The 16,047-nt window shown below is 41.7% G+C and overlaps 1 long non-coding RNA gene across 1 annotated transcript in view; it reads right to left on the bottom strand.

Annotated features, from left to right (window-relative positions):
- Positions 1-16,047, bottom strand: part of LOC127605428 (uncharacterized) — a 41,688-nt gene that overhangs the window by 24,091 nt on the left and 1,550 nt on the right. Inside the window, exon 2 of the long non-coding RNA XR_007963585.1 lies at positions 8,150-8,222. This is a non-coding gene — a long non-coding RNA (uncharacterized LOC127605428). The remainder of the gene's footprint in view (positions 1-8,149; positions 8,223-16,047) is intronic.

The following is a 16,047-nucleotide window of genomic DNA, read 5'->3' as shown; positions in this document are numbered from 1 at the left end:
TAAAAGAGGGGACAGAGGCAACAAAAGGCTGGGAAAGTTTAGTAATGCCAAAAAAAACCCAAAATTATCTCGTTTGGAACTTTCTACAGGTGATTAAGTTGTTCACAAGCAAAGATGATGTGAGGTTCACCTCTTTGTGAACAACTACATCAGGAAATAGTCTGAGGGTTTCTTTGATGTACAATTGCAAGGAATTTAGCAATTTCATCATCTACCGTCCATAATATGATCAAAAGATTCAGAGAATGTGAAAAAAATCTCTACACGGAAGGCTGAAAATCAACATTTCCATGTCAAGACAGCTCTCTCAGCCCGAGCTCATTTGAGATGGACTGCCGCAAAGTGGAGAAGTGAACTGTGGTCTGACGAGTCCACATTTCAAAAATCACCAATAAAAGAAATGGAGCCTTCTGGATTGTTATCAGCACAAAAGCCAGTATCTGTGATGGTATGGGGGGGATGTTAATGTGGCACAGCTGTGAAGGCACTATTAAGTCTGAAAGGTACAGGTAGGGATTAGAGCAACATATGCTGCAGTCCAGGCAACGTCTTTTTCAGGGACCGTCAATGCGATTTTCAGCAAGGCAATTCGAATTAGTACCCGCTGGTACCGTGTGTTGATCAAAATAGCACAAAGGCATCTGTAAGTATGCTGGATTTAGCACTGTTGCTCTCTGTTGTCTTTCCACTCCCTCTCTCACCCTGTAACTGCTCATCACTCCCTTCTCTGCTTAATCGAGAATGAGGAAAAAAAAAAAGGAAAAGAGGACTGGCCTCTTGTCGCTAACTTCATCGAGGTGACTAGTTAAGTGATCTCTGCAAGCAGCCAATCCTACTGCAGCTGCTTACAAGTCTCCTCACATACAGAAGCTTATTACGGACAGAATCATTGGTAATTGAAACCTTGACCTTTTTAAAACCACATTTAAACCGTCAAACAGATAATCGGCCCCGTGGCTACTGAGGGTTATACTTTTAAAAAAATGAAAAGAAAATACAGTTTTACACATAGTATGACGTATATTGAGAATTTCTTGCAAACTTTAAGCCACACGTGTCAAACTCCGGTCCTCAAGGGTTACTATCCTGCATATTTGAGATGTTTCTCTCCTCCAGCACACCTGATTCAAACGGTCAGGATCATTATCAGGCTTCTGCAGAGTTTGCTGATGAGCTGATCATTTCACTCAGGTGTGTTGGAGGAGAGAAACATCAAAAACATGCAGAATAGTGGCCCTTGCGGACCGCAGGTTGGCACCTGCGCTTGAAGCAATCCCAAGAACATTTGTTGTCCTCCAATGGGATTTGGTGACCCACATTCACTTTCAAATCTCCTTACAAGTTGGATACTGCACCTACAACCTTCAGGGCTTGTCCGGTCTTTGAACCCAGGACTTCTCACGCTCCAAGCGACAATCATAATCCCAGAGACCAACGTGCCACGCCAATCAGTTTCGCTGGACCTTAAAATTCTGGAATCTGTCAAAAACCTGTGGCCTACTGAAACTATTGGTGAGGGCCTAAAATTGAGCAAAACGCCTCGGATAATGGATGGAGGGATGGATGGATGCTTGGATGACTGTAATATTAATCAAAAGATCGTAAAAGCACACAAACATCGTGAATAAGCAGTAACATGTTCTTTCGAGTCACCATAGAATTTTGCGGCTTCTTTACTAATCAGCGCATTCATTTTTGTAGAAACTGTTGCTAATTTTCCCTCCAGAGCAAGCCTTAGAGCATTACTCTATTATTTGAAGTAGCAAGTGCCTTTCAGACCTTAAGCCTTACCCAGCCAGCATCAGTGTACATTTGTGGAATAACGACGTGCAAACAGACGGTTTTAGACAGCCAATCCCTCCTGTTTTTCCTCCCTCCACATTTGATATCTTTTGTGACTCAGACAGAAGAGTTTGTCCAGACTGGATCAGTGCGACGCATCCATCTACATTCCAGTTGCTAGGCGAGTCGCCGCGGCTCGACTTGTTGTTCAAGTCCATGCGTTGACCTCTCGGGCCAGACTCTTCCTAACGTCAACCACTCACCCCCCCCCCCCCCCAGCCCCCTCCCCGATGCCGCCCCTTCCCCTTTGGCTTCCCACACTCAAGTTCTTGTGGAGGCGCTGACAGGCAGACAAGGAGGGTGACATCATGGTGGAAGGAGACAGAGAGGTTGATGGGGTAGGGAGTGTAGGTGGATTGGGGGGGGGGGGGGTACCCACACAATGCAGCAGGGCATCTGGCACTGGGTGGTGGTGGGGCCCTGGTTAGGACAAAGCCTCTAGACCCCCCCCCCCCCCCCCCACCTGCCCCCCCAGCTTCCCATGCCTCTTTTTGAGGAATATGATTATAGGTGAAATGTGTTGAGTATGGTGCATCACTTTACAACCCCGCTTTGTCTGCTAAGCTACATTGGCTACTGCCATTAAGTCACCAAATGTATACATTTTAAAATGGAGCTTTTAAACCTACTGAAACATACTATGGTGCACACAATATGCACACAATATTAATAAGAAACAATATCATATTTATTATACATATATGTTTTGGTCTTATAGGTTTGGCTTTTGCTAAACTGAATGCAAATGATCCATGAATTAAAACAAAAGACACTAGTTCAATTTGAATGGTTAACTTCCTAACTAACTGGCTAACTAACTTGGCTTGTGGTCTTTTTATTGTTCACAAGGACCGTTTCATTCAAGTGCGGTGTAAACAAGTCAGTAAGTCATAAATCGGATGACGACAATGAGGCAAATAAATCTGCGGGTTTATCAATGACACTTTTCGTGTTTCATGCAACAATGATACGAGAACAGGTGGATTGCATTTCTTAAACACTGAATTTACCTAGATACTATTAATAAATAAAACATCCATTTATATAAACAAGAAAGCGTACCAACTGGCCGAAATGAAGCTTTTTTTGTTGTTGTTATAGCAGCCTTTGTGATTTGGATATTACATTCTATTGTATCGCTTTGTCAATTTGAATTTGATTAATTGTTCAGCCAGAGAAGAAACTGACAGGGATGCAATGAAATGAGACAGCAAAATTGAACACAAAAAAGGCCACACAATTAAACACATTGTCTAGGACTGATATTTTTGTGCTCAACGCACATACAGTATTATTATATGTGCGTTGAGCACAAGTAATATCGTTTCTTGTTTAATTAACATTTCGGACCAACCTGCTAAGAATCTTTGTGTCTGCTAATGCTCACTTATTAATGCGCCTGTGTGCACACACAATAAACGTGTGTGTGTGTGTGTGTGTGTGTGTGTGTGTGTGTGTGTGTGCGTGTGTGTGTGTGTGTGAGACACACGTGCGTATATATTAGCCATGTGACTTGACCCTAGCAGGCTGAAGCTGCGTTCGTGCGTCTCGCCGGGCGTGGGAAAAAGGGGAGACCTCTTTTCACAGCTGCTCCGGCCGTTGCATTGAACCAATAGAGGGAACCCCAGTGCCCCCCGCCCTCCATCATCCAAACACCCCCAAACTGCGTCGGCCCGCCACTAATGCCACCCGCCCCTGCCTCCTTTCTGCTCCCGCTCCCATTCAATCTTCAGCCTGCTGCCTTTCAGTGCACGCCTCTGCCTCCCCTCCTGCGCGCCACTCAACCATCCATCCATCATCCTGCTGCACCGTGCCATCACAATAAAGTAACTTATATCTTCTTTTTTTTCTTTTTTTTTACACGGTAGCTCCCTATTCCATCTAGCTGTGAGATAATTTTTTTTTTTTTTAAATGCTTGCTGTTGCGTTGAAAAAAAAGTGGATGGATCCACTGGTCTTTTTAGCTAAACTTGTTTGCAAGATTTATTTGCAGCCATTGGTACAATTTGGAGGGCATTGTAATGTGCTAAGCATAGATACAAACATAATTTCAAAATTTTCAACGCTTGTACAAAATATCTCAAAATCCTCTTTTCTAATTAAAATTGGGGGAAAAAACCATTAATCATTACAGTCCTGCCAAAACATCATCACCAGCACACAAAAATATCCAACGTGTTTTTAAACAAGAACATAATCATATTGAATGTAAAGACACTGTATGTCTAACTGAGCAGTTTGTTATGATTTCATGCTTTACTTCAGTGGGCATTGTGCTGCTCCTTCTGGTGTACATTGCTTGACCACAAGGGGGGAGTCTAACTCAAACATACTCCATGTAAATTTGAAGACGGTTGCAACAAAGTTATAGTTTTATCCATAGTTTCTTCCAGTCTGTGTCGGATAATTTATGTCTGTTGATGTTCTTTCAGATTTTCAATTTTGATTAATTTAGACTTTGTTCATTTAGTATTTTGATTCCTCGTTGTGCCTTGTTTGCCATTTTGGGGGTTTTTTTTGGGCAGGGGTAAATAACTATTTTTTGAGCATCATCCTGCTTTGCTTCCTTGTACTTGAGTCGTCCAACACCATAAGAACCTTCGGTCTGAAATCATCTGTCTGCATTTGTTGCAAGCATTCAAAACTTTAAACATTTATTTTGTACAATGAAACACTGTTTTTTTTCTTTCCTCCCCGCCCAATTTTGCTGCTGTAGAGTGCAAATTTCCCCCGTGTGGGAACACAAACAAAAACTAATTACGATTTTTAAAATTTTTATTTTCAACCTCAACTAAGTGTGGCATTAAAGCAACTTGGAGAAAATATTTGGGCTTTTTTTTGGGAAGAATTATTCATAATCTGACACTGCCGCCATCGAACACTGCATGGAATTTTCAAAATCATTTTCTATCTCGAAAAACTCAGGTCACTCATAAGTTGAGGTACAACTATAGTTACGTTGTGTCATTAGTTGATTCACTGTTTGTCTGCCAAACAAGTGCAAATATTGTTCTGTATTTGTATACATTACTATACAATGTTTATAGTTGACACGAGTGCAAAAAGAAAGTCAATTGTGAATATTCCGAATCATAAAATCCTTTCTCCCGTCGGCTCTGCAGCAAACACTTTAATTTATGTTAACATACGCCGCCGCTACTCTATGCGCACACCCACAAAGTGCATTCATTTCAAGAGATTTATATCCTATCAAGAAACATAAAGCAGAGGGTATAATTCAAATCAACTTTTAAGAACAGCCCAGTGAGCAGGGTGATGCATACAAAAAGACCTGAGAAAACCTGCAGGCGGTTAAAAGCAGATTTAGGTCGCCGTGACAATACTCACAACCAGTGTGCTTAAACCTACTAGGGAGTGCTTGATTTGTTGTGCATTTAAATCTAACAAGTGTACTTTAAGTGTGCACACGTGAGACTCGGGTTGCAACGGCCACCACCGCACATGCCCATGTGCGCATTTTTAAGCCAAACCCCCCTTAAAAAGGACACGTAATTTGCAGAATAACTCCAAAAGAACCTCGAGAGGAGTTCTGTCACGTTGCTCGACATAATACTGCAGGCATGTTGGAAAGCAAAGGGGGCGGGGGGCTCTGTCACGTATATGTGTGTGTGTTTGCGTATGTGTTGTGTAGCCAAGGACCTGAAAGAACTCCATCTCCCTTGGCCAACATGCCATGACGGTGTGGAGCAGAGCACTCCGAATTGGTTTCTCTGGGGCGGCTGAGAACTGGAGAGCTAATTTTGAACCAGGGTGGAGGATGGCAACGGAGGGGTCGAAGGATGAGAGGATGGAAGAAAGAAGGGATTGCAGGATACACGGAAGGGAGAGCGCACGGGGGGGTTGGGAGGGTAAGAAGTTGGAAGGATGGATAGAAGGAAAGACGGATACAAAGATCGGATACAAGCATAGAAGGACAGAAGCAGAGAAGAAAAGCAAGGACAGAGAGAAAGGAGGATACAATACAAACACCATAGAGGGATAAAAGGAAAGAAGGAAACAAGGATAGGATACAAGCAAAGAAGGATACAAAGAAAGAAGGGCTGTTTGAAATGGCACACGAACAACACATACAGTATTCACAGGAACCCCAGCACCTGAGTCCAGTAACACACGTCTTCGGTATGCCGAAACACGCATGTGCCATCACATCCGCTTCCGCGTCCGGATGGAGGTCGGATAGCGGCTTCTCAAAGCCGAGTTCCAGAACGCTCGTTTGCATCGATTGAAGCGTTTGGAGGATGCGCTGTCGACTGATGTGGCGCTCTACGCGTTCGGCAGCTGCGTGGTCCGCCGCTACGGAGGAGGATAGCCACGGGCAGCGGAATCTCCTCTGATCTTCGCGTGGCTGTTTTCCCCCGAGGAGAGGAGGAGGAGGTTCATCTAGAACTAGGCCGACGTCACACAACATCATGTCGCCCCCGAAGGGAAATCAAATGGTTTCACTTCCTCCACTGATGATGAAGCTCTCCCCTCTCTTCTCTCCTACTCCATTGCACCATCTATTTTGTGAAAGCGCGCACAGGGCGAGCGGCGCCCTCGCGTCTGTTAGCCTAGTGAGGCTAATCTTACGGCATGTGAAAGAAGCGACGGTACAAAATAGGTAGTTAAGAGTTTTGAACTGTGGCTTGGTCGATTTTTGCTTTGCGCGGTGAGGCAAAATTTGAATCTCTGTACTTTCTGCTCCTTTATTTTGTAAAAAATAGTTCATGTTAGCTAATTTGGGGTTATCAAGTGTTAGCGAATACAACATTAGCAAAGCGGTGGGATCATGATGTCTGGATGGCATAAAAGCCGAAAGCAATGCTAATTAGCCTTTTTACTTTGCATTCAAACACGACAAGCACGACTGTTCATAAAATAGGGAAACTAGTCTGTGGCTTTTGTATTTTTACTTCTTTTACTTCTGTACTGATGAACATGTTAAAATGTTTTCTTAGGTAACGCCGTTGCTCGTGTACTTCTACATTTACCGTTTTATTTTTCAGTAGTATCTGTACTTAAGTACAAGGTGTGAGTACTTCAGCCACCTATTCCTTCTCCTTGTGGTCTCATCCTTTGATTCGCCTCAAGGCTGCAAGCTAGCGGTAGATGGGCTGAGCTACCCCCGTATCAAGCCATTACGAAGCGTCTGCTCACATTGTCACAGGAGGTAGGAAATGTGCCAGAAAAGGAAGGAAATACTTTTTTTCAGATGCATCTTGTAGCATACAGTACAGTGTAGTGAAAGCTGCCCAGGCATACTGAAACGTGTGTGTGTGTGGGTGTGTGTGTGTGTGTGTGTGTGTGTGTGTGTAGCTAAACAATGATTTCATGAGGCCAATGAATACAATAAAAATAGATACGATAAACAAATGTTCTCAATTAATTTGAGGGAGAATGGCAAAATTCCTGCCCCTAATATGATAGGACTACGGATAATCTAAATGTAAATAAAAGAGAGCATGCTGCATGTGGCTATACTTCTTACCACTCCTACTCTCGGGAGACTTCTTATGTCTCCTTAAAGGGATCCAAATGCTGAGATGACAGAAAAGGATTCACCTTGTGTCTTCATATCACATCAAGGAAGAGCTTAAAGACTTTGATCACACAAGTTAGTGCAGTGCATTTAAAGTATGACCTTGACAGATACTTCATACAGTGGACCTCTGAAGTGTCTGTCTCAATAACGCCTCTAAATCATACCATGGCGCCACATACCGGTACCTCACTGGAACAGAGTACAGTGAGAATCAAAGGGGTACTGGCTTTTTCATTGGCTTTTCTGTGCCAACTGTTCAATTTCCTTACCGGTGTTTTATAGGTTTTGTTGTTGATTTGTTTTCATAGTCACTGATGGACATCGATGGTGTAGTGGTTTCGATGTGCCCTTGGATTGACAAGGGACCATTCGCCCAAACTCAGCTAGGAAAGGCTCCAGCTCCTTGCGACCCCAAACAGGATAAGCCGTATAGAAAATGAATGGATGGATGGAACTTATTTTTACAATTGTGTGCTATATACAGTGAATGATAAAGAAGAATAAAAACTGGAATGCCAATCAGTGGAGTGCATTTCAAAATCTCAAATATGGTGAAATGTTCTCAAGCATTCGTCACTGAGAGATTACGTAAAGTAATTAAATATATATATTTTTTTTTAACACAAAAAATTCTGATCGTGCATGACCCAACCATCCACCACATTTTGTAGAAATATTTGTGTAAAAAAATAATAAAATAAAATAAAACCAATCATCACATTTCAACCCATAATGCAAGCGCTCCAGACATGCACGTCCGCTCACCTGCTCAATGTGAAGAAGCCTTCGTGTGGCAAAAATCTGCCTGCTTTGCCATTGGACTTGTAAGTTCACACACCTGTAAACAGAAAACGCATGAGACAGGTTCAATTTGTCAAAATGAATAATATAAATATACTATATGTGTAACACACCATAATATTTAAGTCATACTCCATGTTGTTGAGGGGATGAGTTACACTTTGGCTTGTTTTTTTTTTCCTATCTAATGCTATTTTCTGGTTTATTTATCCATTGAGGATTACATTTTAAACTATATGTAACGGACACTTCGTGAGATACGACTGCACATACAGTGATATAAAAGCAGTTATAATATTCTGTGGACGTCTGAATTTATCTAATAACATGCTTAGTAGCATTGTCTGTCGCTGAAGCGCCACATAATTTTAGGAAAATATGAGAAACAGCTCTCACTATGATACAGTGCATTTCGACACCCACACACACATAAAAAACAAACAAATATAAATGTTAAACATAGTATCTCTTAAAAAATTAGCATGACTATTTTCTGAAAACCAAATATTTGTTTTTGGAAGCATGACATCTCATACAAAAAATGTGGACAGTGAGTGTATTGATGATAAAGACTCCTAAACAGGAGGATCTGTCCTTGTTCCTTCAAATGTTAATTGCAATTATTTTAGCTGGCAATACTAAATGGAGGACAATCGGAATCACACACACAAACTGATACACATAGGGAGGCACACAGGCAGCGCACTTCACAAGCGATTACACAAAGTAGTCCGAGATTACATCCACCCAATATCTGACGTCCTTTGCGGATTTAAAGCCGGCATGTCAGCCTTTCAAATTTTTTCCCTTGGTTCCCTCACATGGGTCAGAGCCTGTTGCTAGGCTACCAAGCCTAGAATTCATAATTTGAGGGAAAAGGGTTTATAGATATAATATATAGAGAGAGAGAGAGAGAGAGAGAGAGAGAGAGAGAGAGAGAGAGAGAGAGAGAGAGAGAGAGAGAGAGAGAGAGAGAGAGAGAGAGAGAGAGAGAGAGAGAGAGAGAGAGAGAGAGAGAGAGAGAGAGAGAGAGAGAGAGAGAGAGAGAGAGAGAGAGAGAGAGAGAGAGAGAGAGAGAGAGAGAGAGAGAGAGAGAGAGAGAGAGAGAGAGAGAGAGAGAGAGAGAGAGAGATCAGTGGTGGGGGGGTTTTGCAATTTAAAGTGCAAAAATATAACACATAAAAATAACTTCTATAACTAGTTTTAGAAGGTTGGGAGCAGTGTAAATAGTCAGTAAAAATCACATTTTCATTTTATGATCAAAAAATGCATTGTCTCAATCGCAAAATGCAAATTTGTTTTGAAAAAAACAGTATACCAGCAGAGGTGTAGAAACGACACTTTTGCATGTACATCTTCATGCATACACACGTTCAACGTACGCAGCATGGCACATAAATGTGAAAACATCTACAGAATAAGCAATCTGAAGCCCGTGGGCTATATTTGACCCCTGAGCACAATTGATCCAGACTGCTTCAAAATAAATAAACCCACTGACAAACGATTATCAAAAGCCTAAAGACATTTTAACTTACAAATGTTCATAACAACAGATATTGTTTTGTTATATGATAGACACTGAGGCAAATCTCCAGAGCTTCTGTCCAATGTCGCAATTCATGACATTTTGGACTATTTCCCGATTCCAACAATTACATTACAAAAACAAACAAAAAGGCTTTTTGATTTTCTTCTGGTAACATTATGAAAGACTCCCTTTTCATGCATTTATGACTGTGAGTTTTCCTCCATCACAGAGCAAATACTCAACCATGATACTATTGTTAAATATAAATCAAGCTAATATTGTATCACGTTACCTGGTGCCATCATTAAATCATTTTTAGAAGAACATTCAAGTGTTTTTCAATAATGGGCAATTTGCAAATGAGATGGCAATTGTCCAGTGTGTCTGGATGTTGTGTGTGGTCGTACGAAAACAAATGCAAATCACTTATTACAGTATAATCTGTGATTATATTGTTGGGTAATGGGTAGTGACATTGTTTTCCTCCCATAATGTGGAATAACAGCCATAAAGAAACAGTTATTGCCACACTTTTAGTATTTAATCCCTACAGGGTTAAACCCTAAACGGTCAACATATATTACAAAAATCATTTGTTCATTCATTGCAACGTCCTGGTGGACAATGTATAGCAAACGAATTACAGCCAAAGCACGTGTTTTGGAATAAAAGCGGCGACAAAGCAATAAAAATGCTAAAAAGCAGACATGGGAAGTTGAGTAATCAGTGATGGAGACAATGCAGCATGGCAGGTGTTGGTGGACTAGACTAGGGCAGACCAGACTCCATCTGGTGCTGAGGGCCTAAAGAGGGCCCAGACAGACACATATATTAATGTGGGAACGTCGACGTCTAGCCTGCCAGCCCGCCTGCCTCTCCGTCATTCGCTAGACTGAATTTCGATCTCAAAGCCCACCCCCACCCCCACACTCCTTTCCCCGACCTCCCCCCTATTTATTACCCCACAGCAATGCATTCATTCAGTTCCTACCACAACTGGGCAATCACTGCATGTGTTGGGTGCATATGTAGTCAGACCATAAATTATATTGTCAAAATTAAATGGTGCTATAAATTCGTTTGTTTGGTGTATCAATAATCCCATTAAAGGACACACAAAGGCGCCACGCATTTAACACGCCTGTGCTACTTATCAAATCATAAAGTCCAATATTCTCATGGATATTGAAACCCCAACTCAAAAAAGTAATGAGGTTATTCAGTTAATGAGGCAATATTTCATATCAAAACACCATTATCTGTGTCATTTATTTTATTTTTTTACCAGAAAGAGAAGAGATTGTATTGAGCACACATCCGGAATACAGGATGAGGCCTTCTAATATGGCACTTAATGTGGATGTAAAAAGTCTACACACCCCTTTTCAAATACCAAGTGTTTTTGATTTGAGTGCACACATCCTCATCTAACTGGGATGCTGTGTCCAGAATTAAGTAATTCCATTCAAGCAAAATAGGAGTAAGCAGACACCTCTGATTAATGCCAAATAAAGTTCAGCTGTTCTGGGTGGCTTGTTTTTCATTTGTTTGTTTTTTAGCAGAAAGCTGAAGGCTGTGTGCGGAAACTGACAACTATTTCAGACTTAATTCCCTCTACTTTGACTTGGATCCCAGTTGAAGCTGATGAGACACACCAATGCATGATGTTATTAGCATGCTTCACTGTCAGTCTTATTCTTTTGGTGATGGGTGTTGTTGTTTGTGCAAAGCATATCATTTGGAATTATGGCCAAAAATTTGAACTTTGCTTTCATTGGTTTATCCAACAAAATCTCCCAAACATGTCAGAAAACACAACCGATTTGAACACAATTACATTGGCCGATGAGCCACGCGCTGCTTCACCAAGTCTGAAGAATTCAGGCATTTTCTGATTGCATGAAGCCCCGGTAGACCACTGTTGTCTTATTTTGTATTACAAATGACTTTTGTAAGAGAGGTGGGGGGGGGACCAACATAAAATACCGGTAGCTTTTTGGGTTTTTTTGATGGGACAATATTAATGTATTCATCCTTTGGTACTGACACTATATTTTATGGACTAGAAGAGTATTAAAATGTTTAGGGTCTATGCTTGTCTTTTATCACCCATAACTGGTTATGGACAATGACATAGTTAAGACTCATCTTTCAGTAGTCACATAATTCATTTGACAAAATATCACAACACTAGAGCATCAATGCTCATCTTTCAGCATTGACATTTTCTAACAACAGAAACATTTGTGTGAATGGTTGTCGCAAGATTAACAAGGTATTTTTACGATGAACAATATTCCTGTGCCTCCTCATCTCAGCATTCACTCAGCTCTTTGGTGGACACCCAACTATACAAATGCCAATCGTTTGGCACGACGACGTTATTTGATGGACTCGCAAGAGTGTGAGATCCCTGCTTTCATATTTATTATTTGGCAGGAAATAACACCGTCAATACTTCAACCTTACAATATTTTGCATGCAAACGTTCATCTCTCAGCACCGACACATCTAATGACAATCTGTGTGAATGTCATTTCAGGCCGAAATATCAATCCCATTTTCTAAACACTTATCTCATCCCAGAGACATTTCTATGGACAAGAGAATTGGTGTCAATGCTCAATCGCAACATCAGACTGCAAATAAACACTTCCAGTTGTGTTTTGATTTCCTTTTACACATTGCACACTGTCAATGACATCACAATGCATCCTGGTTACTGATCACATGACACAAAAAGAGCGCTATCCTTGCTAACAGTAAGTCGTTCTCCACTGTGACTCAGCGACATGACACTTTATAGGAGCTATAGCCACAGCTCTACAGCAGGTCCAGCACTGCACTGTGACTTGTTTAAAATTCAACAGGCCCTTCGAACACAATACATCCAGAGCGGAACAAGGAGAGGTGCTTTTTTCCCTTCGGATAAAAAGGGGAAAAAAATTGGACATTTAAAAAATAAAGCAAAATAGACTGACCTTGGTGTCTCTCTAATCTTACCTCTCAAATCATACCAATGGGATAAATTTGTCTATACAGCGGTCACATGAAATACTGTAATGTAACATACAGGGAAGCTTGGGAGTGGTAAAGAATGCATCTGGGACTTAGATGGGCTAAGGTTTGATTCCCTGGACCACCGTAAAAGCCAAGTTCAGTGTTAGCCTCTCTATGTTAATGTCGGTCTCTTGACTTCTTAAAACATGACAGGCCTTGCACATGCAGCCTGGATCAGACTAAATCCTGGGTTGAAGGGGATGAATTACTGTCTCTCCTTCAATAGATTTCAATTTCAGGGTAAATATCAATGGGGTGGGGGGGAGCAGCTATCACATTGTGCTCATTTGTGGGTTAAATATTTTGGGGTGGCAGCATAGTAACCTAATGGTTAGGTTTGTTTCCTCTCACATGCAGGTTAAATTCATCCAAGGCTCTAAATTGTCCAGTTTTATGCGACCCTAATGAAGACAAGCCCTATAAAAATTTGATGAGACTTTACATGCAGACCATGCTAAATTAATGCAAAAATATGATGCAACAATTTTAAATTGAAGGCATCCAAGTTTTAATTGAATTGAATGTCAAACCAGCCCCACATATTGTCCACGGTCTTTAGGTTGTATACCCTAGGAATACACACAACCCTGTTGAGTATACCTTGTAGGACAACTCCAATTGGATGGCACCCAACCAGATGCAAAATTCCAAATAAAATCTCCCCATACAAGATAAAGGGCACAGGCGCATTTCTTTCCTGCCGTGACAGGTACGATGCATTTGTTTGGAGTAGGGGTATATTGGTGCAGTGGACCAATCAGAAGGCTCTTTCGGCTGACACATCCGCGTCCACATCAAGCCATGCATACAACAATAAGACAACTGGCAATATAACAGAAGACATGCGTGTTCAAATGAAGCAGCACCTCCTTCATGAATGGAACCTCCCCCACGGCATGGCAGTCACTCCACAAATGCATAGCGCCATGAATGCCCCCATATTTTTTTTGTATTGAGTACTCCAGGTTGCACGGCAATTTGAACTCCAAAAAATCGAGTAGGAAGGTGGCAGGGAAGGAGGTGTCTTTTTTTCCCCCACGCGATCTACGCGGATGACGTTTGGTGCTTCTCGGTCCTCCATCACCACCCTCGTTCTCATGATCTCTCCATCCATCCTCGCAGCCATCCTTGCACGTGACGTCTGCGGGATTAGTTTCTACATTCGGTTCTCTAGCTTTATGATATTGCATAAACTCATACAGCTAGATAACCAAAGAGAAAAACTAACCCACATCTCGCTTAAAGGAGCCGCCGCCGGCGCCGACGCTGCAGCGTGTTGTGGTCACGTGGGGGACAGTCCTCTTCCGCCCCGCCCCTCCCCTCGCTCACCTTCCTTTTTTTAATCAGGCAGTTGCGTTCACTGCCCGTCGTAATTGGCAAACTAAGCGGCGACACAGGCCACACTTGTGCAACCCCGCCACAACTGAACATTGACGACAAGAGCAGTCACGGAAGCTCATCTCATCACGTCGATGATGTCACACCCACCTGCCGTAAGTCCTCACACACAAACGCGCTGTGACTAAGTCTAGCGTAAACCCCCCACGCGCGGGTCGTGCAGCCTTTTAAATATTCGCAACAAACAAGAAGCATCAAAACGTGTTACTGGCGTCAAATGCTACCCTGTATCGACCCTATTTTAGACACACAGACACACACGCACTCCACAGTGAATTAATCCACAGATTGTTGGACAACACCACAAATATATAGCAACAGCAGCAGTATGTCATCACATGTTCACTAGCCGTGGACAAGGAGAAACTGAGTGAAACATACTCTCAACAGAAGTGTCTATAATGTATTGAAGTGCACTCTAATATTGCATCGCCATTGAATCACATTGCAATTAAAAGCAGGAAAAATAATATAGATTCAGGTATGGCGAAGCCTATGGAACGTTTTCTTAATTAAATATGATAGTGAAAACAAAATTCCAAATACTGAGGTCAGTTAATTACAATGATTAGAACTTTTTATAAAAATGACCTCGTTTGAAATCCACCAGACTGACAGCGGGTCGACCCGAACTTGTAATCCGTAATGAGACCCTCCCTCCCCGGCCTCACCCAGCCGTGGTGACCGGCGACCCACGTGATGGTGAGTGGTTGGTGTCAATTTATTTTAAAAACTTTAGCTATCCAAGCACCAGTAATGCGGTTTTTATTTTTACTCCTATAGCTGCAGCAAAGTCAGAAGAAAAGGAAACGAGTTCGTGTAAGAAGCCAAGCAAGCATGTTGATTTATGGAAAAGGGAGTAAAATAATAAATAGTGCCTGAGGCCATATACTAATATTTAATGATCAAATTTACCCAATAATGATCATAATGGTCCAAAGGAGAGAGAATGTTTGCTTTTAAAATATGAATGTGTCAAATCATCTCTCAGTGTCTTACTGTCGTGCACGGGTAGTCATATTTATGTAAATTAAAGAAAGCTAAACTGACTATAGTCGGGACAGGACATTAGACACGTGTCCTTCACTTGTATCTGGCCTCAAGAACATTTTATTTCTTTTTAATAAAACAAATACAAGGCTGATGCTAAAAGAATAGCAGTGGGACAGCTGAACGGTTAGCACTGAGCAAGACATTCTATTTTTTAATAGCCTGAATAATCACAAAGAAATAATATTATATGTACTTGTTTAGGGATATTAAGTGAAATGCGGCCACATAATGTTTATTACTGCATCCCAATATGTACCTCAGTGTGTGTGTGTGTGTGTGTGTGCACGCGCGCGACTGTGTGTGCCTGTGCGTGTGTGTATGATTTTTCTTAGATTTTAAATTTCCTACATCAGAGCTCGTAAGAATTTCGTTAAAACATATCGTTATTTTTTCATTTGTACCGTTTTCAATTGTGTGCAATTATTAATGATTATGTAATTATTTGCATTTTCTGCCGAACAAAAACTTGGGATGAAAAACAAGTAGTTTCTGAACGTGACACGCCCCCAAGCTACGTCACGTCCCTTCAAATAGACGTACAGTAGCGTGCACGTGAACGTACATGCACGCCCTCGTCTCGTTTCAAGTCATTGTCTGTGTTGTGCGTTGATTCGTATATGTTGTTGCCAGAACGTATACGATATAACTTAAATGGATCTTAGAACGAGAGGCATCCACGAGGGGACTATACGACCACTGTCCATGGTGCTGAAACGAATTTAGGAAAGACACACACACACACACGCACGCACGCACACGCGCACACGCACAATGTTTTCATATTACGACTGAGCAAATTAATCTCAAAACACAATACAGG

The sequence above is a fragment of the Hippocampus zosterae genome, chromosome 8 (assembly GCF_025434085.1).
Source record: "Hippocampus zosterae strain Florida chromosome 8, ASM2543408v3, whole genome shotgun sequence".
NCBI classification, from domain to species: Eukaryota; Metazoa; Chordata; class Actinopteri; order Syngnathiformes; family Syngnathidae; genus Hippocampus; species Hippocampus zosterae.
This window is presented reverse-complemented; position numbering and strand designations above follow the sequence as displayed.